Source organism: Pongo abelii, chromosome 14, assembly GCF_028885655.2.
Source record: "Pongo abelii isolate AG06213 chromosome 14, NHGRI_mPonAbe1-v2.0_pri, whole genome shotgun sequence".
NCBI classification, from domain to species: Eukaryota; Metazoa; Chordata; class Mammalia; order Primates; family Hominidae; genus Pongo; species Pongo abelii.
Genome location: NC_071999.2, coordinates 37,810,820 through 37,838,558, shown reverse-complemented (window position 1 = coordinate 37,838,558; position 27,739 = coordinate 37,810,820). Strand labels below are relative to the sequence as shown.

Sequence of the window (27,739 nt, the reverse complement as noted above, 5' to 3'; positions counted from 1 at the left end):
TGCCTGTAATCCCAACACTTTAGGAGGCCAAAGTAGGAGAACTGCTTGAGCTCAGGAGTTTGAGACCAGCCTGGGCAACCCCATCTCTACCAAATACATAGTATATGTTAACTTATATATATAAATATTATATATATGTTATAACTGTATTCCTAGGAGTTATATATATTACATATAGTTATATATATATAATTCTATATATAGAGCTACACATATATTTTATATATAATAGCTTATATATTATATATAACTCCTAGAAATATAGTTATAACATATATACAGTTGTTATAACATATATACAGGAATACAGCTATAACATATATAAATATATAACATATATTACTATATATGTTATCTATCTGTAAATATTATTTATATATTACTATATATGTTATATATCTATAAATACTATCTATATAGAGCTATATGTATGTAACTATATTTTATATATATACATAACTCTTAGGAATACATTTATAACACATATGTATAAATATAATATATAGTTTTATATATATATAACTGCTAGGAATACAGTTTAATAAGTCATGTGCATGACATGTGAAGAAAATAAGAAAATTCTATTGAGAAACATAAGATGTTTGACTGCAGGGAAAACTACATCCTCTTTTTTAACATGTACTATATATTGTAAAAATAACATTTCTTTAAAATAAAACTAAATTTAATGCAAATCCAAGTCAAAAATCATTTGGGACTTTTTTCTTTGTTATGGAAAAAAATTTATTTCAAATTTCTTCTGAATGAATAAGCATGGATAAATAGCCAGGCAAAATAATGACAGAGCATTTGTCCTATTGGATATTATAAGCATACAAGTATAAACATTAAAACATTATATAATAGCAGAAAGCCCAACAGCACAGAATCCATAATTCAGAAACAGACTCATGTGTGTGTGAGAACTTGATATAAGATCAAGGTGGACTATCAACAAAATGAGTTGGAAAAACTGTCTAGTCATTTGGAAAAAATAGAAATGACAAATCTCTACGCCCAAATTAAACTTCACAAGGAGCAAATATCAGGACATAAAAATATACATTTTAATTAAAGTACTAAAATAAAACTTAGGTAATTGATTGATAATCTTAGCACACAACTTTTTAGATGGTCACTTAACCCTATGTATTAGTATTTTAAAGTTTGAATCAACAATTCCGTTCATGGGATTTTTTTTTCCCCTGAGGCCATAATGGGTCAAGGTGACAGAGAAAGATATACAAGGATGGTCATTAAGCATTTTTGTAATGGTGAAAAATTGGAAACAACTTAAATGTTGATTAAATAAATTATAGCATACCCATACAATGAAACCCAAACAGCCAATTAGAATAATGATATATCACCACACTGATACTCCATTGCCTGAGCACTGTTGGTAAGAAAGGCTGCCCCTGTTACAGCCCTGACAGCAGTTTATGTCTGTGCCTGCTGATCCATCCTCACCAACACCAGGGGGTGTTGTTCACATGCTTGTTATCTACAGCTGTCCTTTCTGCCCATCAACAGACAGTTCTGCCCATGGGCACGGGCCATTGGTCTCAATTACGCATGGTTTGCCCTGTAATGCCCTCCAAATGACCAGCTGAAAAGATTGATAGTCTAGAGCAGAGGACCTGCGGCACCTGATCCACAGACCAGACACTTAGGAGGCTTCTTTGTCCTCCCGGAAGTGCAAGCAAAGTTTTGGTATTCATCAAATGAGTGATCAATGACAGGCTATCACATCTACTGCAAAAATATATGGCACTTCCCTCTCCACCTCCACGGTGGGCTGTGAAAATTAATTGAGTTCAGGCTGTGAAAAACTTAAGCTGCTACATGAAATGCAAAATCATTAAGCTTCAGAGATTGTAACATTCTGCTTGTGGCCTTGGGACTGAAACACCAGATGTCGTGCCCAGTAATGACTTCACTTTTCATCCAACTTCAACAACTCAAGATTGAGCGCATTTTGGGTTTTAACCTTGCACTGCTATACTGAGATTCAGCAGAAGTTAACTACCCCCAAGACTCCCTCCAGAGAACTGGGACCTCAGGATCATCTTCAACACCTTCACACAGAGTACGGAGACAAAACCCTTGCCACATAGACCCGCCACACCACAATACCAGGTGGAGATGCACCGTTGCTTGAGTTGGTGAGTGAGGAGGGCCATTGCTTGTGTTATCTGAGGGCTGTGGAGGAAAGAGAATTAGGTAAGTTCATTTAGAACTAACTAGAACACTTTTCAAAAAGATGTCTCAGTGTGGGGCCTAGTTAAGACATATATTTCAGAGTAATCATCTCCAAATGAGTGATTTTTGTTTTCTTGCTTATTTCCTGATTTACTTGAGTTGTCCTGGCTCAAGGAATAAAGAAGGCATTTATACAATAAAAGTGGTGTGAGTCACCCTTTCTAACCTTTAAGATTGGTTTTCAAACTGTTAAAAATTCTTGTAGGTCCACCAAGAAAGTTGCCATAGAAGCCTGAAGTTACGACAGCTTATAAGGAAGTGGTTATTGATTATGACGGATGGAGAAAGTGTAAGCTGCCTATGTTTCATTCAGACTCAGACTAGCTCCGGTTAGAGAAATCAATTAAAAGGAGGAAAAGATGAGGAAGTTCTGCAGAAATAAATTCAAGGGTCAACTAGCAGTGGATAAAGACACAACTATGATCTCTGTGATTTCTTTCCTCTTTTATTTGACATTTTTTCACTTCCGCATGATAAAGAAAATAGAGACATGGCATGCTGGAAAGAAAACTAAAGCTATTTCTTTAATTAAGTCCACTAACCTCGGAAGAAAGACTGAAGTGTTCTTGTGACTTCAACAGACAAATGATAGTAGCTGCTAAGACAGAAACTACTTGGAAAGACTATTGATTTTAGATTCAGAGAAAATGAATAAGGAAAAGTTAAAGATTGATGAGAAAGGTATAAAATGTGCTACGAGAATTTTTCTAAAAGTCACGTTTAAAAAAATGAGTTTATAATGGATTTTAGGTTAAATTCCTTTAATGAAGGGTTACATGTTTCCTGACTATGTATAAGAAATTCCTGAATGTGACTCTAAGAGACTTGAATAAAAGGACCCACATGTCTTTTGCCCTGTGATGGCCTGCCTAAATTGCAGGGCTATAAAAAGGAAAACCGCCTTTAAAAGTTTCAACCCTAAGTTGACTTTATCTTACAGAAGAAAGAATTTCATGTGTATGCTAAAATATATACATACAGCATAGAATGTATATATAATTTCGCGATAAAATCTTCTGTTTTAGTGTACTTGCATCTGGGTACATAACCTCCCCACATCTCTTTGGTATTCTTATTTGTTCGGCTTTTCCATTTTACATATTTTCCCCAAGTGCCAAACATTAATAAAATTGCTAGCATTGATTATTTTTCCGTCACTAATACATCCCTTTGAGCGTGTTTCCCCAGAAACAAATAACTAGGCGCAGCCTACCCTTTGCTGACACATGAGAATCCTATAATTGCAGACAGGAACAAAGATTCTAAAGAAAGTCTTTGTCTTCAGTTCTTATATTATTGTCCCCCCATCTTCTAGCCCTCCCCTCATCCCATTCATCTGACCCCAGTTCTGTTGTGACAGACTGTTATAATAATGACAGCGAATCATGGCTTTCTGTGTCTATGTCCCTTTGATCCTTCCATTAAAAGATGGAGTCTATTTCTCTACCTCTTGAATCTGGAAGGTCCTTGAAACCCACTTGGACCAACAGAATGCAGCAGAAGTAGCATCGTGCAAGTTCTAGAGGCTAGGTCTTAGGACCCTGAGACCACCATGCTGTGAAGAAGTCCATTCTGGTCTATTGGAAGATAAGAGACTGTGTGAAAAAGAACAGAGACACCCCATCCCACAGTCAGCACCATGTGCTGACAGTAAGTGATACCATCTTAGACCCTCAGCCCCAAACTCCCAGGTGATGACAACCAAGTAAGTGAGTCTAGGCAAGACAAGTAACAGAACCACCCAGATTTCCAGCCCTAAGGATCATTAGAGATAATAAATCACTGTGCTTTTTAAGCCACTCAGTTTTAGGGTGGCTTGTTATACAGCAATTGATAACTGGTACATCCTCCAAGAAACTATGTCTTGCAGAAAGAGTTCTACAAAAGGATAAGAAATAAACCATAATTTAACCTCCTTCCTTTGATCTACTCCCACCCCGGGTGCACATTCTCCTGCAGCCTACATTCTGGAAACATGCCATTAAACATTCATTCTTTGGAGAAGCCTTTGTTCCGGCCTGTCTCTTAAATTATTGAAGAATTCCTCTTATGTTCATTTTTCTGCCTGTTAACAAATGTTTGAGGGAGGGAAGAAGTAAGATGGCTTAAGCTGAACTCCCAGAAGGCAGACGCAAGATACTCAAACATCATTTTGTATATTCCCAGGATAAAGCCCTGAACAGTAGGCACTGAATAAACCTTACTTGAAGATAGCAATAAAAGGGAAGGTCAGCATCAAAGACATTGGATCACAATCTTATTCAGGACATGCAAATCATCATGTACTTTGTCTTAAAAACCAAAATCTTTTAAAGATCAGAACAGCCAGAGGCAGAAACAAGATTGGGTTGTAATATTTTAAGGCTACAGCAAGATGTACATCAAATAGATTCTGCTACATTTTCAGCAAACTCCCTTCTCAAATACGGAGTACATTAGTAATTTGCCGTGAAGGGGAAAGCAAATCATAACAGCATCTTGATGTAAGAGGAAAGTACACTTATGGGGAGAGTGCCGGATGTTTCTTTCAGTGAGGAACTATGTACAGGATTCAGAATTCCCAGGATTTGAAAGTTGTGCTGCAGAAGCACCAGTTAGAACTGAAAATCTCCTGGGTTCCTTTAATAATACCACAAAACAAAATGAACTAAAATTCTGGGAGGATTCTTCTGAGCAAATCCATGTTTCATAGAACAAAAGTCAAACATGCACAGCTTCCACCTAAATTCACCAGATTGTGCTGCACACATGGTGAATAATTCAAAAGTAATAGACAAGTGATTTTTGTTAACTTTATGGCCTTGGTTCGTCTTTTTTGTTTTGTTTTGTTTTGGGGGGTTCTTGTTTGTTTGTTTGTTTGTTTTTTGTGATGGAGTTTTGCTCTTGTCGCCCAGGCTGGAGTACAGTGGCGCGATCTCAGCTCATTGCAACCTCTGCCTCCCAGGTTCAAGTGGTTCTCTGCCTCAGCCTCCCAAGTAGCTGGGATTACAGGCATCCGCCACCATACCCTGCTAATTATTTGTATGTTTGGTAGAGACGGGTTTCCACCATGTTGGGCAGGCTGGTCACGAACTCCTGACCTCAGGTGATCCACTTGCTTCGGCCTCCCAAAGTGCTGGGATTACAGGCAGGAGCCATGGCGCCCGGCCCTATGGCCTTTGTTCCTTATCAGTCTACTAGACTTTGAATGCTAAACCAAACAAGGAGGTCACACAAACATCTAGAAGCAGTATTCAAATCTAGACCACTATTGAAATTGGCTTAGTCTGGTTGAAACCAACTCCAGGTTTAAATGACCTGAGTTAGGAAATTATTTTGGGTAGCATTTCCCAGCAATATGGTCTGATGAGTGAGATTTGCTGTTATTATGTTGTTGGTGCTGCTGTTACTGGTTTATATTTTTTGTTTTGTTTTGTTTGGTTGTGTTTGGTTTGGTTTAGTTTGGTTTGATTTGGTTTGGCTTGGTTTGGTTTGATTTGGGGGTTTCTTTCAGTTGGTCTTAATGTTCAGAATTTTTTCTGTGCTGCTGCCAGATGTTAAGTGATAGTTGGCTCCCCGACAGCCTGCATTCTGAAAAATAATAAAACATAGGCCACCAGAGGTATAAAATAAATAAAAATCACAAAACCAAGTTTATTAACTTTCCAGGCAAGGAAGCACACGCTAGTAAAGAAATTCACTGAATAGTTAGCAGAGAGGGGGAAAGTTAGGGATTTTTCAATCTAGAAAATGAGGGCTCACAGATTAGGGTTTGAACACCAGCATTGCAGGTGGCCCCAGTGAACCCAAAGGCCTGAACCCAGTTGGCTCAAACAAATCCAGTCATTCATTGGTCAAGCAAGAGTCTTTGGTTGGGCCCATAGGGGTTTGGTGTTTGGGTCCATTTCAGCTGCTTAGAATGGGTTAGGAGGAGACACAATGTTGATTTTGATATCTCCTAGGGCAAACGTGGCTGAAAGTGGACATTTTTGCCTTGACAACTCCATCTGCTCCTCCTCTATGAAAGCTCCATCCAGGGCCAGGCGCAGTGGCTCACGCCTGTAATCAACACTTTGGGAGGCCAAGGTAGGTGGATCCCCTGAGGTCAGGAGTTCGAGATCAGCCTGGCCAACATGGTGAAACACAGTCTCCAGTAAAAATACAAACATAGCCAGGCATGGTGGTGCGTGCCTGTAATCCCAGCTACTTGGGAGGCTGAGGCACGAGAATTGCTTGAACCCAGGAGGCAGAGGTTGCAGTGAGCCAAGATCGTGCCATTGCACTCAAGCCTGGGCGATAAGAGTGAAACTTTGTCTCAAAAAAAAAAAAAAAAAAAGCTCCATCTATGACAAGGGTGTGCATTTGGTGATTTGTCTCCCTTTATAGTCTTAAGCTCAGTGTCCTGGAATTTGGCAGTCATCTTTGGTAAATGTAAAACATGTCTACGAATGAATGCAGTTCACATGTTCAAGGGGTCTCCACTGCCCTGCCCTGGTTCTGCTCTAGAATTAGCCCTTCTTCCAAATTCTACTTTTATCCAACATGCCAGGATCCTAGTTTTGAACTTCTCTTTGAACAGCAAATAGTAGCTGGTAAAAAAATACTTTTGTATGATTACATCAGACAATTGTGACCCCCTCAGAGCAATCGTGTTCCCCAGAATTCTTGGTAGATTTTAGGAATATTGATGTGCAAATGTCAAAGAATGCATTCACAATGTAGCAGATGATGGAGAAAGGGGGGTGGGATGATAAAGAAGAGAGAATAGAAGGTAGGAGGAAAGGGAAGAAAAAGAGCTTAATGAATATCATTGTGGTGAAGTGCAAAGAGAGATGAAAGAAAAATGGCATGGGAGAAAAATGATAGCATTGAATAAACCTAACTGAGCCAGGGCCATATGTGACCAGAAGGCCAGAGAGAAACAGCAGCAGCTGGAGAAGGCTGCAAAGCTAAGCAAGTTCATTTTGCACAGTCCGGGCAGGAAAATGCTGTTGGCTAGAACAGAAAATAACGTGATTTTTCCCCCTGCTGATGCATCTCTGGGATCCTGCCAAGGCTCTATTCTGCAGAACCAAAAACTAAATAGACTAATTTATTCAGATGTGTTCCCTTCGTTCTCTCCCTAGAACGGTGTTAAACCTGCCCAGGATACCAGAAATTTCTGTGAATTTGGATGACAAGGCATTAGCCAGCATGTTTCTCTCCCTCCCACAACACCTGCTGCTGAAGAGGAAGCATTTGCCCCTTGCATGCAAATCGTTTTTTGTAAATGAGCCATCTAATGAGCACTCTCATGGAAGTACCCTAGAGCAGGTAACACTTACATGAGGCACAAACTCAAAAATGAAAAAGAAACTCATTATTTGCAATCCCAGAGCTAAGCATTTGCTATAAAACCACTATTCTCAATCTTTTCCTTGAACATAATTAATAGTTCTCCAAAATCCTCTGTGAATATTTGCCCAGCTGTGGCACCCAGAGCCCTTGCTGTAGGTTCAGAATCAATGTTAGAGCTGTAAAAACCTTAGAGATCATCCAGGTACATGCCTTCTTCTCTCAGAAGAGGACATTGCAGCCAAGAGAGTTGTGCGAATTACTCAGGGTTGCACTACTAATTAGGAAAAGGTCTCCTAATTCTCAGTACAAGATTCATTTCACGGCTCTATGACACACATCCTAACTTATCACCCACACTTTCTCCTCCACCTTCATCATGTCCCTTGCCACTGAAGAATTCATTTTTCTGCCACAACAGAAAATCTAACAGACAGTGGTTAAAACCATAAAGATAATTCCTGTTTCCTAGGTGAGAGGCTGGATGTAGGTGGCCCCAGGATTTGTCTGCGGCTCAACGATGTGATCAAGAACTCAGGCTCTTCTCATCCTTCTGTCTGGGCACCCGCAGTGTGCAAATCCGTCATCTTTGAACCTGTGATTTCATGGTGAGTGGATGGCTTCCACAGCTGCAGGCATTATGTAGTCATGCCAGTGCCCAAGCAGAAAAGAAAGGGATGGGCAGAAAAGGACTTTGTTTCAGATCAGGGAGGAAAATCTATTCCAGAAATAAGATTTCCTTTTATTTCTCCTTGGCCAAAACTAGATTCTGTGGTCATCCGAAGCTGAAAGAAAACCTAAGAGAGAAATTATCTGGCAAATGGTAACATTGCCATCATTAAAAAAAACAGGATTATGTCACAAGGAAGAAAGGTGTGTGGCTGTTAGGCAAGTATATCAGTTAACTACACAAAAAAGACACCAGAGAAAATTATCTCTAAATATGCTGGGTTAACTCAGGAATAGAGATAAGACTATAATCTGGAATGCAAGAAATGGCAAGCCACCAATGCATTCAGTGAGAGAAGGGTAAGGGAACTTTTATTAGCAAAAACACAGATTTACACAAGCTGCTTAGAAACAGAGTTCATTGGTTCCAGAGGTTTGAAGCCAGAGTTCTTGTCAATTCATTGGTGGAGATATCATTACCGGGCAAGTGTTCTTTCAAGAACATGTTATGTGAATTACCGCAGTTCTAAAGAATGTCTGGTGATGAACCTTATCAAAGCAGGAGATGCATGAAGGACTCCAAAGGTTTTTAGAAAGTCACTGGAAATAGTTCTTATCCCAGACACATAAGCATGAGCCTCCTCTCCATCTGGCCTTCCAGCTCTATTTTGCCTGGGTCTGACAAAAGTGATTTCATCCTAGTATCTGCAACTCTCACACTAACAACGTGCAACAAACCTCCTCCAAAACTCTGTGGTTTAAAACAGCACCCATTTCTCTGAGTGTTTCTCTGGGACATGGAGGTCAGCTGATACCACTGAGCTCAGTTGGATGGTTCTGCTGCTCTCAGCTGAATTTGTTCAGAGAACTATAGATCACCAGGACATCCACACAGAGCTAGGCTCTGCTCCACGTGTCCCTCCTCCTTCTGGACCAGCAGGCTACTGAGGAATGCTCTTATCATGGCAACAGCCCAGACACAGGAGTGCAAGCAGGATCATAGAGGGCCGCCGGCAGTCTAGACTCATGACCAGGACACTGTCATCTGCTGTCTCATTCTATCAGCCGAAGCTAGTTGTATGGCCAAACCCGAAATCAGGGCTGGAGAAACCTACTAGTGGGAGGAGCTGCAAAGTCACCTGGCACAGAGTGTGGGTCCAAGGAAAAGTGAGGATGTGGCCCTGCATAGTGACTCATGCCTGTAATTCCAGCACTTCGGGAGGCCAAGGCGGAAGGACTGCTTGAGCCCAAAAGTTTGAGACTAGCCTGAGCGACGTGGTAAAACCCTGTCTCTACAAAAAATAGAAAAATTATCTGGATGTGGTGGTGTGCACTTCTAGTCCAGGCTGCTCAGGAGGCTGAAGTGGGGGTATCACCTGAGCCCAGGAATTGGAGGCTGCAGTGAGCTATGATCATCACTACCCTCCAGCCCGGGTGACACAGTGAGACCCTGTCTCTCAAAGAAAAGAAAAAGAAAAGTGACGATGTGGGGCCAGTGACGCGATCTGGCTCACTAAGCAATCAACGCTGTGTGCTCCACTTCTTTTCATTCACTCCCAATCACCCTCCCCAACCGCACTCACTGTGCTTTCCTTTTGCTTCCTTCTCTACTCTCCTCCACCACCTCTATCACCATTTTTTTCTTATATCTCTGTTCACAGTGGGGTGCCCATGGAAGTTCTTGGCGGAGAGTGAGTGGATGTGGGATGTAGGGTGCTGTCAGCACTAAGTGGGGTGCTCCATGGCACCTGCAGCCAGGAGCAGTGTTCTCACCCAGCAGTGGAGCTCTGCCTCCCCACATGTGTAGGGACAGTAGGAGGAGTGTGACCTCAACACCTGGCTCCTCCCAGACTTGGGCCCTGAGCCAATCCTGCTGGTGTTTCCACATGGAGCCTTCCAGAGGCCTCAGGAATCTTACATGACTGTGCCTGAATGCAAATGGCCAAAGAGGCTTTTCAGACACAGTCTCTGTTTATCGGAAGGCACTTTGGCAGTGCTGCCATCCCAAAGCCCCGATGTATGACCCAAACCTTGGATTAAATCCACGCTTCATTCCTTTCTCAGTGTGCATTTCAAGTGAGCACTCATGAGGGAGTCGTCTTTTGCCTGCTTTATAGGTTCTACTCTCTGAAAAACAAATTGATACTGAATGCAGCCTGCTCCCCATTTGCTTACTTGCCAATTTTAAAGAGTGTATTGTCTAACGAATACATTAGTAGTGTGTCTGTGTTTTCAACAGAAATGGTGGAAATTGATTGAGGAAGACCTTCAGAGTGAGGGTGGATTCCTGATGAGCCCTACAGACCAGCTGGATTGATGATCCTAGCTCTAGTCACTCCTCTCCTCCTTCCTTGGTTCAGTTTTTCTTGCCATAACCTCATGTTCACAATTAGTAAAGGGAACAAGGTCTTCTCAGCCCCAAACACAGGCTGCCTCTGGCAAGCCACACAGGCGATGAGCAGACACACCACACCAGGAAACACATTTGGAACTTTTTTCTGTTTTATTTCCCTTTGATGGCAAAGGATGGCCTTTGATGCCAAACTACTGGAGGCTCCATCTGAGCAGAGGCTGGCTTTAGATGGCTATTCAACTAAAACGAGAAGAGGCAGTGGGGCTGTCATGAGGATGCTCTTCAGTGGAAGCCAGGGGACCTGGATTCCAACCCCCATTCCTTCTGTCCCTAGAGGTGAGACCTCAAGCTTGTCATTCATCCTCTCCGAGCCTTTGTTTCATCATCAACATACAGGCTTGCAGCCAGGGAAAGATCCTCAACATTCATTTTTCACATGACTGGCCAGATGAGCAGTGCCTTGAGGCATAAGCCACGCAAATGTCTTCACTTTGTAAAGTTGAGCAACGCAGCTCTGAAGAGCACTGCTGGTGCTTGAATGTGTCCAGCATTGGGCACTCTCCACACCTAATCAATCCTGGTATAATTCCTTCTACTCTGTTGTGGAGAAAGCACGGTAAAGTCTATAAGTAGTCAAGACATTGTGAGATAGTATTTTTAGCAAATATGTCAGTAAAATCAATCACTAGTTTGTTTCAAGGGCTGGTGCCATTCCGGGACAGCTCATGGAGGCTCAAAGACCGGGGCTATTGAGAAAGACTGACAAGGTCTTCTCTGGTGGGGTTTATGTTCTGATAGTGGGATGTGTGCCATTAACAAGCAATTAAATAGATGCTAATTTCAACTTGTAATAAGTTTATGAGAACTGGAACAGTGCTATGGACTGAACTGTGTCCCCCCAAGGTTCTATGTTGAAGCCCTAACCCCACTGTGATGATATTTGGAGACTGGGCCTTTGGGAGGTGATCAGAGTTAGATGAGGGCCCTTGTGATGGGATTAGTGCCCTTATAAGAAAAGACACAAAAGAGCTTGCTCTTTCTCTGGCATTTAAGAACACAGCAAGAAGGCAGTCATCTACAAGCCAGGATGAGAACCTTCACCAGGGATCCAAATTAGCCAGCACCTTGATCTTGGACTTTGCAGCCTCCAGAACTGTGAGAAAAATAAGTTCCTGTTGGGTAAGCCACCCAGTCTGTGGTATTTTTTTATGGCAGCCTGAGCTGACTAATACAAACAGAATTATTTGATAGAGAGTATATGGGCATAGGAAAAGTCTCACTGAAGAAGAGGTTTTGAGCTGATACCTGAAAGACAAGGAGGAGCTGAGCATGCAAAGATTTGGGGGTAAAATATTCCAGCCAGGAAGAGAAACAGAAAGTGCAAAGGCCCTGGGGCTTCAGGAATGATCCAGATGTTTTAGAACAAAACCAGGCAGTGGGGCTGGAGCATAGAGACAGGAGGAGTGTTGAGAGAAATAAACAAAAGTCGGATTACTTAGGCTTATAAGGAGAGAATATTTCTGGAAGGATACATAAGAAACTGTTAACTGTGGTTACTTCTAGAAGATGGAATGGTGGATAGGATCAGGAGACAAATAGAAAATTTTGTTTTTTGCTACCTACCCCCTGACCATTTGAATTTTTATTTAGATCTATATTAATTTTATAATAAACAAATGTTTATCATATGTTCAACTATAAGGTGACCCCAATACCAGAGGATCCTGCTTTTAAATAAAAATACCTAAAAAATAAGTGTTTTGGCTAACTCAAATACATAACCCTTAGGGGTGTAGCAAAAATAGTCAAATATCTGCTTAACATATTTAATGAACTACTCATACTGTTTTTAAATATTGTTTTTTCTCATCTCTCATTTATGCAACAACTTTATCCAAACTTTTATATTTCTTGATCATCAAGGTCAATTTCTCACAAATGACTTTTGAGTCTTCTAAGAATTTTCCGAGTAGATTAACTTCCTGGTAATATGTGTTGCTTGACACATGGCACTGTCAGAGGGGATTTATCCCAGGCCTCAAGTAGCCATTCACATTATGTTAGGAGAGAGCCTTTCATTTTTTTTTTTTAATCTTGTAGGTGCACGTGGTAGGAAAAATAATGGCCCCCCAAAGATGTCCACGTGCTAATCCCCAGAACCTGTGAATATGTTAGGTTACATAGCATAGGGGAATTAAGGTATCAGATGGAATTAAGATTGCTAATCAGCTGACCCTAAAATATGGAGATTATCCTGGATCATCCAGGTACATCTAATGTAATCACAGGGGTTCTTAAATGTGGAAGAGACTGCAAAAGGGTAGGTCACGGTAATGTGATATGAGAATGACCCAACCTACTCTGAAGACAGAAGAGACGGCGGTGAGCCAAGCGTGCAGCCTCTAGGAGCTGGAAAAGGCAAGAAAAGGGATGCTTCCATAGAAAACCCAGAGGGAACTCAGCCCTCTGGACACCTTGATTTTAGCCCAGTGAGATGCTTTTTTTTTTTTCTGGACTTCTAAGCTCCAGAACTGGGGGGCTAATAAGTCGGAGTTGTTTTAAGCCATTGCGTTTGAAGTAATTTGTTACAGCAACCATGAAAATAGAGTAACACAATGCATAATCTTGATAATAGAGTAACACAATGCATAATCTTGATGTTCTTGATTTTCACGGTGGAACCACATCCTATATCACTCTACTAAGTAATTTTTTTTTTTTTTTTTTTTTTTTTTTGAGGCAGAGTCCTGCTCTGTCACCCAGGCTGGAGGGCAGTGGTGTGATCTGGGCTCACTGCAGCCTCCACCTCCCAGGTTTAAGCAATTCTCCTGCCTCAGCCTCCCAAGTAGCTGGGACTACAAGTGTGCGCCACCAAGCCCAACTAATTTTTGTATTTTTGATAGAGATATGGTTTTGCCATGCTGGCCAGGCTGGTCTCGAACTCCTGACCTCAAGTGATCTGCCTGCCTCGGCCTCCCAAAGTGCTGAAATTACAGGCGTAAGCCACTGTGCTGGGCCTCTAAGTGATCTTTAAAGGGCTCACTTGAAACAATATTGAAGACATGCTATTATGAAGCCATTCCTCCTAGGATCAACTGGTAAAATTTATTTAATCTCTCTCCAGCTCTCATTCTATCAGATGACTCATATGTGCCTAAAACTAGAATTAAAGGAGGTTATATCAGGCTAATGCTCTTTTCAACAAAGAGGAGAAAAGATTGTTGTTCACAATTATATAATTGAGTATATGCCCTGAAATATAAGAAACTTTTCTTATAAGTGACTCTCTTCTGAGGATAATTGTGAGGGCAAATCTTACTTGTAGCAATTTTTGTTTATATAGTATTATAGCATAATTTAAATAGAAATGTTTTGGGCCCACCAGACTGCCATCCTTGTTCCTCTCTAGCCTGCTGACCCTGCCTTTCTTAATATATATCAATTGAATTGCAGTGCTACCCTCGGTTTACCAATGTCTCTGATTCGAGTATCACTGCTTTCCCTCCCAGGAAACCCTGGACTCCTTAGGCTACCGGTTATACCTAGAGCTGAGGTAGCTTTGCCTCAGCCACTCAGGAAACAAAGGCTTATTTTACACACTGCTTCTGGAATGAGGGGACAGCTCACCCTCCACTAGCATCTCCATCATTTCTTCCCAGGAGGTCTGTTTCTGTGCATTTGTCCACTGACGCACACAACAGAAGTAGCTGGCAACTTCTCTCAAATGAGAGAAGAACCCAAATTTAATTTCTGGTGGACCACCTTCTGGTTGGCCAGCTGTGCATTGTGTAAGAATTATTTACAAATAACTTTGTTCCCTCCTCTTGCCTGTAAGTTACTGGATGTTGGGTGCAGTGTGTCTCCCTTTCCTATCAATAACATTTATCGTGTTCTAGATACTTTTGAATACATTATTTCTTTTTATCCTTACAGCCACCTTGGGATATAAGAACTAATATCCCACATTTTATAGATAAGGCAGAGGAAGTTCAACTGAAGTTCAAAGAAGAGAAATAGCTTGTACATAAAAGCACATGGTCAGTAAGTAACAGAGCCCAGATCTGAATCAAAGTTTGTCTTACTCCACAATCAATTCTCATTGTATGATACCTAATGTTTGAAGGTGCTGTGCTAAGAAAAAAAGAAAATGAATTACGTGATCCCAGGCATCTTGTGCTTGTTACGTACAGAATTTAGCTCAGGATGCTTGGTATGTGTTGGTTTGAACTATAAGAAATTGCCATTTTGTAGATTAAAAATAGTCATATCTTAGAAATGTTTATGGCCACAGTGGAAGGTCTGTTGAATTGGAATGAATAGTAGTCATTAGGTTACAGGGGCTTTGTAGTCTGACTAGCCAGGTTCAAATCCTTCCTCTGCCACTTGCTAACTGATATTGGGCAAGTTATGTGACCTCTCTGGGTCTTGGTTTTGTCATCTATAAAGTGCGGATAATATTACCTACCTCATAGGGGTGTTGTGAGGATAAAAGGGGTTACTATTTGTAAATCACTAAATAGGCTGCATGACACACAATAAGTACTTCATAATAAATATTAGCTATTGGCATTACTGCTGCTACTCATCCTTCTATGAGCTATTGGCATTAGTTTATAGGAGTGAACTAATTCTACATTTGGGGAGTTGTGGTAGCTGGGAGAGGGGTGGGGATGGTAGAGGATAGGAAAGGATAGCTGAGCCGTGAGAATGACAGAAGCTGTAGGACGAGGACATTTATTATGACTTCCTTGACCATTTCACTAACCACCTTCTTGGCCCCAGAGAGTAAGGCTGGAAGAGAGAATTCCCATTTGACCCTTCTTTCTTGGCCCCCACCTCTAGAGACCTAGAAAGATTTCTTTCTTGCCTCTCGTTTAGCTCTTGTCTGATCTTACTTGAGCACAACACAGACAACTTGGCCATCATGAGGAAGCAGAGCTCGCAGGGAATGGGCGTTTGGACTGAGGACCTTTGGGAAGACTACTGCAAAGCCGCTTGCCTCACCCTCTCAGTTTGTAAAAGCTCGGAGGCTGGGGCACCTGCCCAGGTGCCAGGACTGGGAAAACCGGTGGGGAAAAGAAGCTGCTTCATCATTTACCAGTGCAAGACCAGACAAGAGCAACATGGATTCGCCTCCTGGGGCTGCTTTAACAAATCACCACAAACTGAGTGGCTTTAAACCACAGAAATGTACCTTCTCACACTAGAGAGGCCAGGCTCTCTCTAATGGCTCTAAGGACAGCTTCCATTCCCCTTCCTAGTTTCTGATGGTTGCTGGTGGTGGTGGAGTGGTGTGTGTGTGTCTGTGTGTGTATGTCTGTGTCTCTGTTTTATCTTCCTATAAGGACACCAGTCATTGAATTACAGTCTATCCTCCTATAGTATGACTTTGTCTTAATTTAACTAATTACATCTGATCTGCAAAGACCCTATTTCCAAATAAGGTCACATTTCTTTTTTAGTCCTTGTAAATTGATAAATTATAATTTTATAATATACTAATGGAGTACAATATGATGTTATAATACTGGTGTGCAAAGTGGAATGATTAAGTCAAGCTAGTTAAAATATTCATCACCTCAGATATTCATTTTTTGTGGTGAGAACATTTGAAATTTACTTTTAGCAAGTTTGAAATATACATTATTATTAACTATAGCCACAATGCTGTGCAATAGACCAATTAAACTTATTCCTCCTCTCTAGCCAAAACTTTGTAGCCTTTGACCAGCATATCCACATTCTCCTAAACCTGCAGCCTCTGGGAACCACCATTCTATCCTCTGCTTCTATAAGCTCAACCGTTTTAGATTCCATATATAAGTAAGAACATGCAGCATTTGTTGTTCTCTACCTGGCTTATTTCATTTAGCATAAGGTCCTCCAAGTCCATCTATGTTGTGACAAGTGATAGAATTTCCTTCTTCTTTAAGACTATCATTCTATTATGTCTATACACCATATTGTCTTTATCCATTCATCCACTGATGGACACTTAGATTGTTTTCACATCTTGGCTATTGTGAAGAGTGCTTCAAAAAACATGGGAGTGCAGATGTCTCTTTGACATTTTGATTTCAAATCCCCAAATCAGGTCACAGTCTGAGATCCTGGCTGGGCATGAATTTTGGGGGAATACTATTCAACTCAGTACACACAACAAACATAAAACACAGTGTTGATTTTCCAGCTGCTTCTTGCTCTTTAGAATGAACGCTGCAGTGTGAATCAGGCCTCAATTCAGAGGGGCCAAGAGAGTGTGAAAAGTGGAGAAACCCTGGAAGACAAACAGAAACTGCAATGACAAGGGCCACAGTAATGCCATTTGTCAGGAGCCACATGCTAAGAACAAAGGTAGAGGAAAAGCGGGAAAACAGGCAATGAAATCTATGTCCAAACTGAGAGGTGTGTACACAGGAGCTGAGTGAAGGCTCCTGGAAGAACCAGAAATGAGAAGCTACAAGAATGGTACTTAATATAAGGATGGCCATTCATTTACTCATGCATTCATCTGCTCATTCATTCATTGTGTGTCAAGTACATCCTCATATTAAGTACCATCTTCCACCACCATTACTAGGCACTGAGGTGACAGAGACCAATTGCTACCTAATGGAATTGTGTCTGTTTGTCTTGGTGTCCTTGTTCTCTAGCTGGAGGGTGAGAGGAGACACTGAAACATAACAAATAGTCCCAGCAATGCTTGATAGCACAAATGTAAAAATATACATTGGATATAGAGGTTCACAGACCTCAAGCCTGTATGCTATCCATATGAGGGGCTGGTAAGCTGGCATAAAATCGAACCCCTGTGGAGTTTGTGGAAGAAACTCCCTCTTTGGCAGGGCGTGGCTGCTCACATCTGTAATACTAGCACTTGGGGAGGCTAAGGAGGGAAGATCACTTGAGCCCAGGAGTTCAAGGCTAGCCTGGGCAACATAGCAAGATCCTGTCTCTAAATAATAAAATATTAAAAAATTAGTTAGGCATGGTGGCATGCTCCTGTGATCCTAGCTACTCAAGAGGCTGATGCGGGAAAATGGCTTGAGCCCAGGAGTTAGGCCAGAGGTTGCAATGAGCTCTGATTGCACCATTGCACTTCAGCCTCACTCAAAAAAGAAGAAGGGGAAGAAGAAGAAGAAGAAGGAGAAGGAGAAGAGGAGGAGGAGGAGGAAGGAGAAGGAGGAAGAAGAAGAAGAAAAAGAGGAAGAAGAAGGAGGAGGAGGAAGAAGAAGAAAGAAAGAAAGGAAAAGAGAAATCTCTTTTCCGTCCATTAAAAGCTCATTCCCCCAGCAAGACCTATTACATTACATCTGTTTACATACCCGTCTTCCTCACTATAGTGTGATCCTCTCTCCAAAGAGCGGCGGCACTCCCTTATCCCTGTTTCCCTGACAGGTCCTAGCAGAGCATGGGGCCCACAGCTAGCAATCATGTTGCACCTATGAAGACTGTCTTTCATAAAAGAAAATGTGGCACCAAATAAGGCTTGCTTTGGTCAATGAAATGTATGCAGATTGACATTTCATTTTCCAGCATATGCTTTAAGAGTTAGTGCACAATTTGTCACATTCTCTTTTTTCCCTCTGCAGTGTTGACCACCTGTTTCAGATAGTGGTTATTTCATCAGCCTGGGTCCCTGAGAGAGGAGATAGGTAGCAGAGCCCCCAGATGTCTTGCGATGAACAAGTCATATGCGTGAGAAATAAGCCTTTGTGTAATAAACCACTAAGATTTGGGGTTATTTGTAATCACAGCCAAACCTATTCTACAGACTCATTTGCCAATGTACTCTTGTGAGTTGAGTTGCTTTTCTGAATAGAGGTGAAGGGTTTTACTAAGCCATTAATTGCACTCTATTTAGTTCACAAAACATTTATCACTCACTATAAACAGAGTACTATACTAAGAGCTAGGGTCACAGAAATGATTGAGATGTAGTCTGTCCTCATGGAATTCCCAGTCCAAGGAGTAAGGCAGCAATGTTCCTGTATGGCTGTACAGGATGTTAAAATAAAGAAATACTTTTATATAGTTGGGAAATAGCACTGCCGCAAGATGCTTAGATGTCTCCTCCATTCTGCCTCAGCTACCCCAAACCCTCCTCGTGCACCCCATCCCCCACCCAGAAATGCACACACACACACACACGTGTGTGTTTATTCATTTTCTGTGTGCATTATTATGCATACCTTAGACCTGACAACCCTTCACTTCTAATTATTATGCAACATGGTAAGTCCTCCAATGGGGCATTGTTCTGCCTGCTCTTCCTTTTCATGTAGAATGAATTTTTTGCCCCCACCATATCATCCAAACTTGTACCATGGAACCACTAACATTTTATTACTTTTCCTTATTTCCTTGCCTGTCTTTCCCTCTAGATCTAGTGTGTGCCATGAGGTCGGGAATTATGTTTTATTCATCTCTGTACAGCATGTGGCACAAAGTGTCACAAATAAGATGGCTCTGGGTTTGTGGGGGAAGAGTGGCCAGGACAGAGGCAAAGAGAGGAAGGGCTAAGGAATGAATCCTCCAGAACACCAACAATCACAGAGTGGAACGACAAAGAGGAGGCAGCGAAGGGGACCAAGAAGAAACAGGGAGAGAAATAGGAAGAGAAGTAGGAGATGGAGTCGCAGAAAGACCGAGAGAGAGGAAGCAGGGGCAGGCCAGTGCCCCACAGCAGGTGCAGCAGAGATGCCCGTCAGGTAGAGGGTTGAAGGTAGGCAGGGAAGCCGGTGTTAGGGACATCAGATTGACGTTAGGAAGAGCAGTTTAGTCATTAGTTGGGAAGGAGGATAGGGATCCAGATGACAAATGGATGAAAAGTGAATGAGAGGTGAGACGTTGGAGACAGTGAAAGTTTGGTGCTAAAGTAGGGAAAACAGCCAGTCAAGAAGTGAGAGAAGGGAAGGCTGAGGGACACATTTCTGCAGAATAAGAAAAACCTGAATACATCTCGTGCCATTTGTACACCCGACCCAGACTGTAAACTTCCACGAAATGGTCAGGATTGGGGTGGGATCTGGACATGAGAACAACACACACTTTGCCTGCGTTTGGGGCTCAGATTCACAGCCTTAGTCCTGTTGGTCTCCGGCTCAGATGAACACATTTCTGAGGTCCTGGCTTCCTCTTCCAGGATGCTCATCTAGGAGGAAGAAAAAAACTCAGCTTCGGAGAGCTGCATCTGCAGTGTCACTGATTGGTCTCAGATCTAGGGGCTCCCATGGGTTAACTGTAATGATAGCTCCATAGTTAACTCTGCTCGTGTTTCTGCCCGGCTTTCACAAGACCAACACTGCCTTACTTCCGCATCTCATATCTGTATTTACGGAGTTGTAATAAATGCAATTTTTCCAGTCATGGCAACAAAATGTTCCTTAATATTCTCAAATATTCCTTTTTAAATATCTCCTCTTCTGGATCCTTTGGTTCTTTAAAACTTTCGAAGTCCCTGGAGCAGGTGTGTTCTCTCTGGAGACACTGGAGGCAGGAGGGAAACTTCTGAAGGAGAACTGCCCTGAGTTAGGGGTTATGTGCTCTGTCTTTAAGTTCCTTGGCTGACAAACCTCCTGTCTTTGAGGAAATGCTTCAGTCAGTTTTCTCCAAACAGCCTAGAATTAGTCATTTCTTCCCATTTAAGATGATATACTATTAAAGCAATCTCCTCAGTGATTACTGAAATTATTCAGATAAAACCACTGTGATAACACATTATAGGCATGTTACTTAGCAACCAAAGAATATAGGCACTCTTAAAAATTAAGACGGAAAAAGTGAGGAGACATACTTCATTCAAAACCAGTTTTACAATGATCCATAAAAGCCACTAGAAAATCACTGTAATGAATAAGGTAATGGCAACAAGATTAACTTTAATTACGTATTTAGACATCGTGCCCAAGCTCTTCAACAAGCATCAGTAGGAAGATGAGCAGTGGCCCGTCTTTTGCAGCAGAACTGCCCGTGAGTGGCCAGAGCCACAGTTCCGTGAGGTGCGGCCAGGGTGGAGTTTCCAGTTGCCCTCTGGCCTTCTTCTCAGCATCCTCATCTCAGTCTATATCTGACTCTTCCCATTGTCACCTCTACCACCACCCTCTACCACCATGGGTGGGGCTGCCTCGCTGGATCTCACTCAGCCCAGGTACTGTGGAGTGAGTCTGTGGCTACCATCACACCCCAGAGTAGCCAGGGAGCTCCTTGGGTCAGAGGCCAACAATGTAGGCATTATCTCGGACAGCTGCTTTACTAGTGGTGCCCTGGTTTCAAAAGGGAAAATAAGAATACAGTGTGAGACATGTGTAATACAGCCAACAGGCAGACAACTCAAAGCTCATGCCTCGCTGGTAAGAAGCTAGGAATGTCAAGCATTCAGGGGTGCATGTGTGTGTGTCTGTGTTTGTGTGAATATAATGGATTAAAAACCTACTCTGTGCTAGACATTACAATACCAAATGCATTTTACTCTAATCCTCTCAATAGCCTAGCAAAACAAACAATTTTACACCTGTTAAAATTTTCTTTTCTTTTAAATAATTGTAGATTCACAAGATTACAGAGAAATATACAGGGAAGCTCTGCCCACAACTCCCCTGCTCCCAATGCTGAAATCTTACACAACTGTAGCACAATAGCGCAAGCAGAAATTAACAATGGTATGATCCATAAATCTTATTTAGATTTCACTGGTTATGTACACACTGGCCACACAGAAATCCAAAATCCCAGTGTGGGGCACCTGTTAGAGTAGGGCCTGATGAAAGTCAGTGTTGGAAGCAGCTGTGGCCCAGGTCCATGGAATTGTAGGGCCAATGGGGCTGTAGACCTATCTGGTAGCTGCATCCCCAAATCCAGATGTATTGTACGGCAGAAATAGGTGTAACAGAGTAACTAGCAAAATCTCTACACTCATTTCCTAACTTGTTGAGTGAAGGCTAAATTATAGTAGGAAGAATCAAGTGGAAACCCCAGCAACTATCCTCCTCTCCCCGGTGCTCACTCTCAGCCAAGGTAGAAAAGCAAAGGCAAAACACATATCTGGAGGGATTGAGAGATTAGTGCCACCATCAAAGCCCCGAGAGACAAAGTGATGGTGGTTCCCATCACATCCCTAATTTATCACACTTTTGCCTAAAACAAAGGTCAGTTGGATTATGAAGAATGACCACAGATTATCAGAAACAAAACCCAATGATGATAATGACAATCAAAGCTGCAGTTTCATTTGTAACATCTTTACTGTCAGGGCCAAGATTTACTATTACCTGACCCCTGACCCTCAGGACTAAGACAGCTTTTCTATCTACATAGCTTGGAGGGATTGTGATGAACTTGATATCTCACAGAGCATCATGCTGGTCCATTATATTGATGACATTATGCTAATTGGTCTTATGATCAGATCATATTAAGGATCCTAGATGCCTAAGGAGACATGTGCATGCCAAAGGCCAGGAGATAATTCCCTGTGGAACTTCACGTGGGCCTGTAATGTTGAAGTTTCTAGGGGTCCAGTGGAGTGTGGTGTGGCGGGACTTCCCTCTAAAATAAGAGCCAAGTTGCTGCACTTTGCACCAACTACCATAAAGAAAGCATGATGCTTGGTGGCCCTCTTTTGTTTGGGGAAGCAATATATGGCAAGTATGAGTATGTGCAATTACAGTTCATTTGCCAGGAAAACCATAAGGCTGACAGTTTAGAGCTTAGCAGAAATCAAAAAAGGATTCTTCAGCAGGTTGATGCTCTGGTACAAGCTGCCCTGCCACTTAAACCTTATTACCAACAGACCCAATGGTAAGGAAAGTGTCTGTGGAGCTCCACTGGGGTGGCTGGCAAGCCCCAAATGCTCTCCTCTGCTGACAACTGTTCTCCATCCTAAAAGCAACTGACATCTGACTGCTGGGCCCTGGTAGAGGCTTTACGTTTCACCAGGGTATACCAACTTGACTGTGCAACCCAACTGTCCATCATAAATTAAATTCACCAAACCACCAAATCAAACTTGTACAGCAACATTCCATTACAAATTGGAAGTGGTATATAGGAGACCAAGCCCAAGCAGGTCCAGAAAGCATACACGAACTGCATCAACATCTGCCCCTAACTGCCATGACTCCAGTAGCCACTGCTCTACCACCTCACCCTTATCCATACCTGTGACCTCAGGGAGAGTCCCCTATGTCCAGTTAGCAGGAAAAGATAAAGCACAGGCCTCGTCTACAAATGAATCCTCATGGTGTGCAGGCATGAGCCAGATGTGGATGCCTTTAGCACTACACTTTTAAAGATGGCCCTGAAAGGCAGTGATGAAGACAAATTATCCTGGTGGGCAGAACTTCAAGTGGTACATCTAGTCTTCCACTTCATGCGGAAGGAGAAATGGCCTGGGATACAAATCTGTAATGACTCATAGGCAACAGCTAATGGCTTGGCTGCTTGCTCACAGACTTGGAAAGAATTGAAAAATTAGTGACAAGGAAGTCTAGGATAGAGATACATAGTTGGCTCTTTTAGAATGAGCATGTAACACAAAGATGTTTATGGCTCATGTATATGTCAGCCAGAGACACTCCTGACAGAGGAGTGTCCTAGTAGCCAGGTGGAAAAGAGAGCCCATTCAAAGCCTGTCAGTCAGCCACTCCAGGGCCTGCTCCATGGAGGCTGTGCATGCTCGACAGCACGATCTTCCTTCATCATGTCTGATCTGGCCACCACGACTCCAGGGTACCCAACCCCCCAAACTCAGAGGCTAACACTGAGTCCCCAGCATGGCACAATCCCCTGGAAAAAACAGTCAGTGCCTTGGGGAAAGGATAACATTTTGTCTTCACATGAAGAGATACATTAAAAATGTGAATTTGCCTCCCCTCTCAGCACTTCCAGCGACACCTATTCTTAGATGTAAAGAATGTTTTGTCAGCCAGGAACATGCTTGTAATCCCAGCTGCTTGGGAGGCTGAGGCAGGAGAATCGCTTGAACCAGGGAGCCAAAGGTTGCACTGAGCCAAGATGGCATCACTGCACTCCAGTGTGGGCAACAGAGCAAGACTCCATCACAAAAAAAAAAAAAAAAGGAATACATTGTCCATTTTTAAATGCGTAAATATTTCAGCCCTAGTATTTTTTAAAGACTTGTTATTTGCCTCTATTTTTCAACAACTATTTCTACAAGGTAAAAGTCATTAAGTACATTGTCTCTATGATTATTTTCAAGGTTTCACCAAAGGTAGGGGCTGCAAATCAAAGACCTTCTTTCAATACAGAATATAGACTTACAGTTAAAATAAAAACTTCATCAAAAAGTTCTTCCTGCAATTCAATATATTCCAAGGCACAATTATAGTAACACAAAATCAAATTTTAAATATAGTTTGAATTCTCATTGTTTAATTTCTTCCGTTTTTCTCTTGCCTTTTATAGAGGTGAATTCTAATGCCTTCCCAGGCAAGCTTTTCTCTCAATAATTACAATTCACCAAAAACTTCAAAAGCTGAAGATTTTGGTGTGTCATCCTTTGAATACAATAATTAAAAACTTCCAGCTGATTTTAAACAAACTATAACCCAAATTTATCAGAAACATAAATAGAAAATTCAATGCCCTTGTAGAACACAAAGGTTAGTTTACAAAGTCATTCTTCGAAGGCTCAAGCATAACTGAACTCTGGCTCACAGTTGGCAGTGAAGAGAGAAAGCATCATCTTTTTAAAAAAAAGTTACAAAAGAAAATGTTGTAGCTCAAATACTGCAACTGTGATACAGTGTAAATATTTGTAAATTTTGACAACAACAGCTTCTGTTTTGGTTAGTAAAATGTTTTAACTTGTTTGAATAAAATTATAATCATGTGTATAACAATTAATCACAGATTTATGCCTCATAGGCTCTTATTTCAGTAAAAACATTGCTTTGACCACAATACTTGGTCCTACCAAAATTTGTATTTGTCATTATCAGCACAAATATAACTAATTTTATAACTATAAATTTCTCTAATATCAAACTTTATTTACGATAACTTTATTACAGTAATGTTCCCTTCAAAGAGTGAACTTCCAAAAGCTTTATTTTGATTCCATGAAGCAGATGAAAAACAAACATTATTGGAATTAACTAACTTCAATTTGAAGGCTCTAAGGACATTGATCTGAATCAGTCTTCATTTACCTGTTTACAAAGTTCTGCCAATGTCATGAAAATATGAATAGCTATCATTTCACTTTCTATAAATGAATGAGAAAATTTGAAATTTCAAATGAGGAAGATTAGAAGACTAGTTATTTGATCTAAATGAAAAGTCATGATTAACCAAGTAATGTGTAAAGGCACCTTCTGCAACTGCAGATGCTAAATTGTCATCTTTAGGCATAGTCTTCTTAAAATAATTACCAATTTTTGAAGCAGATGCTGAAGCATCTTCATGAGATTTTTGTCTTCTGTTTTTTATGTGTTCAGTGAGGCAGAATACGGTCTGGAGACAGGGAACACTTCAGCCTTTGATTGGTCACCAGCCCAGTCTCTATTTGCACAGGGGGTAACTTCACTTCAGCCTCCAATTGGTCATGGGCCAAGTCTTCATTTGCATAGAGTAGAACTTCACTTCAGCCTCTGATTGGTCATGGGCCATGCCTTCACTTCAGCCTCCAACTGGTGGCAGGCCAAGTCTTCATTTAAACACAGAGTAACCAATAGGAAATCTCTAAAGGGTACTTAAATCCCAGAAAATTTGCAACTAGGGCTCTTAAGCCTCTTGCTCCAGCCAGCTCCTGCCCTGTGGAATGTACTTTCACTTCACTAAATCTATGTTTTGCCTTCCATTGCTTGGTTTGTGCATTTTGTCCAATTCTTTGCTCAACACACCAAAAACCCGTACAACTCCTAGTCAAGATCCTCCACCAGTAACAGTCAGTAATATCATTATGGGCCCCCTGATGGGTGGCAAATATTGACAAACATTGGCGGCAAGTTACACATTCATCATCAACTTTTTTAAGAAGTAAAAATGTATTACTTAAGTTTTCATTAAACATAGACCACCATTTTTGTAGATTTTTGCTACCAAGAGTTTATCAAAAACAAATAAATAAGCCAGGCACGGTGGCTCATGCCTGTAATCCTAGCACTTTGGGAGGCCAAAGCAGGCAGATTGCTTGAGTCCAAGAGCTAGGGACCAGCTGGACAAGATAGGGGGAGCCTGTGCAAGATAGGGGGAGCCTGGGCAAGATAGGGAGGTCCTGCCTCTACAAAAAATAAAAAAATTAGCCAGGCATGATGGTGCATGCCTGTAGTCCCAGCTACTCAGGAGGCTGAGGCAGGAGGATTGCTTGAGCCTGGGAGGCAGAGGTTGCAATGAGACGAAATTGCACCACTGCATTCCAGCCTGGGTGACAGAGAAAGACCCTATCTCAATAAATAAATAAATAGTTGTAGTCGTTTAACCGTAAAATAAATGATAATGCCAGAGTATTCAAACTACTTTTCCTATTCTCCATGGCAGAATAGCACAGCCTCTACTTCTACACACATTTCCTGTACACCTATCTTATAATCCCACATTTCTCAATGACCACAGTGACCAGCAGCCTGGTGGCCATAGCACAGGACTCTGTCCAACTGTGTGGTAAACCAAGTGCCTGATGAGGGCAGTAACATTGAATCTATCTTCCACCACCATCTGAAATTGGATGGAGTTAGCCATCTCCAGCTAGTTGTATCTGAGCACACCTTGTTTTATCAACAAACACCCTGCACAGTCCTTGAAAGAGAACATTCCATCTGGAAGTGGGTTATTGCTGGTTGCCTTCCACATTAACCACATGCTAAAGAATTCTGCTCACTGCATGTGTGTATCCCACACTTCTAGATGAGAGTATGGTAGAAGCTAGAAATAAGAAGTGGAAATCATCTTGGTTGATGTTAGTGCAATTATTAATAATAATAGTTTGTTTAAAAATCAAAAATCTAGAACAAATGATTACACTGAGCAGGACACCAGCAGAATAGTCATAAACTAGGACAGATCCATGAAAACTGCTATTGTCACCCTATCAATGGGGGAATTTATGCTGGAAAGACTGACTGTCACCCTCAATGAACACTAGCAGCACTAAAGGTGGAACAGGCATACATCATGTGCCTCCTGTGTGCTGTAATATGAAACGCAAAGTCCCACCTACAAAGCTTTGCTGCTAAAAATGAAAAAAAAATCTGAATCAAATCAACTTCCCTGGCACTTCCAGGAAATGTGATGGACAACTTAAATGACACCACAAGAAAGCAAACAAACAATTCTAGAATATGGGCATTCCATGGGAAAACTATCTTGGTTTCTTCAACAAGTAACTGGAATTAAAAAAAAACATATGCAGCAGGGGAAACAGGGAAACTGCTCTTGGGTTAAAGAGAGAGTAGATCCAATTACCAAATATAATAAGAAGGATCTTATTTAGATCCCAGTTTAAATAACCAACACTAAAAAGCCATTTTGAGACAATCAAGATGTCAGAAGGTACCAGGAACTATTGTTACTTTTGATGCAATCGTTGTGTTATTTTTTAAAATGTTCTGTTTTCAAGAATTTCTGCTGAATTATACGGTGATGATATAATGTGCTTTCTGAGATTTGCTCTAAAATACCTCAACAGAGAACACACGACGGAAAAATGAAGCAAGTGTAGCACGATCATGCTAAGTCTAGAATCTGGTTGTTGGACAGATGGAAACTTATTATACTATTAATATGCATACAGTATGCATATTACTCTATGCATAATGTAACAATTGATATCATTGATTACTTTCATGATTATTATATTCATATAACAACTAATATGATATAATTAATATTAAAATGTAATATTAGGCCTTATTATACTATTCTTTCCTCTTTTATGCATATTTTATATTTTGTCTTTGAAATTAAAAGTTTAAATGTTAAATAAGGTAGGGCAAAGAATGTTTTAAGCTCTCCCTCTGTTTTTCAGTCAATCCATTAGTCAATACTGCTTCAGTTAATCAAAGAGCCAGGATTCTTTCAAGACAGCTAGAAGAGATTTTGAATGCTACCACTACAAAGAAATGATAATGTTTAAAGTGTGCATATGGTAATTACCCTGATTTGATGTATACAACTACACAG

At 41.3% G+C, this 27,739-nt stretch overlaps 1 long non-coding RNA gene across 1 annotated transcript in view; it reads left to right on the top strand.

Annotated features, from left to right (window-relative positions):
- Window positions 1-1,535: 1,535 nt before the first annotated feature.
- LOC100938305 (uncharacterized) overlaps window positions 1,536-27,739 on the top strand; it is a 100,967-nt gene continuing 74,763 nt past the window's right edge. Inside the window, exons 1-3 of the long non-coding RNA XR_151809.3 lie at window positions 1,536-2,165; window positions 2,468-2,551; window positions 6,204-6,327. This is a non-coding gene — a long non-coding RNA (uncharacterized LOC100938305). The remainder of the gene's footprint in view (window positions 2,166-2,467; window positions 2,552-6,203; window positions 6,328-27,739) is intronic.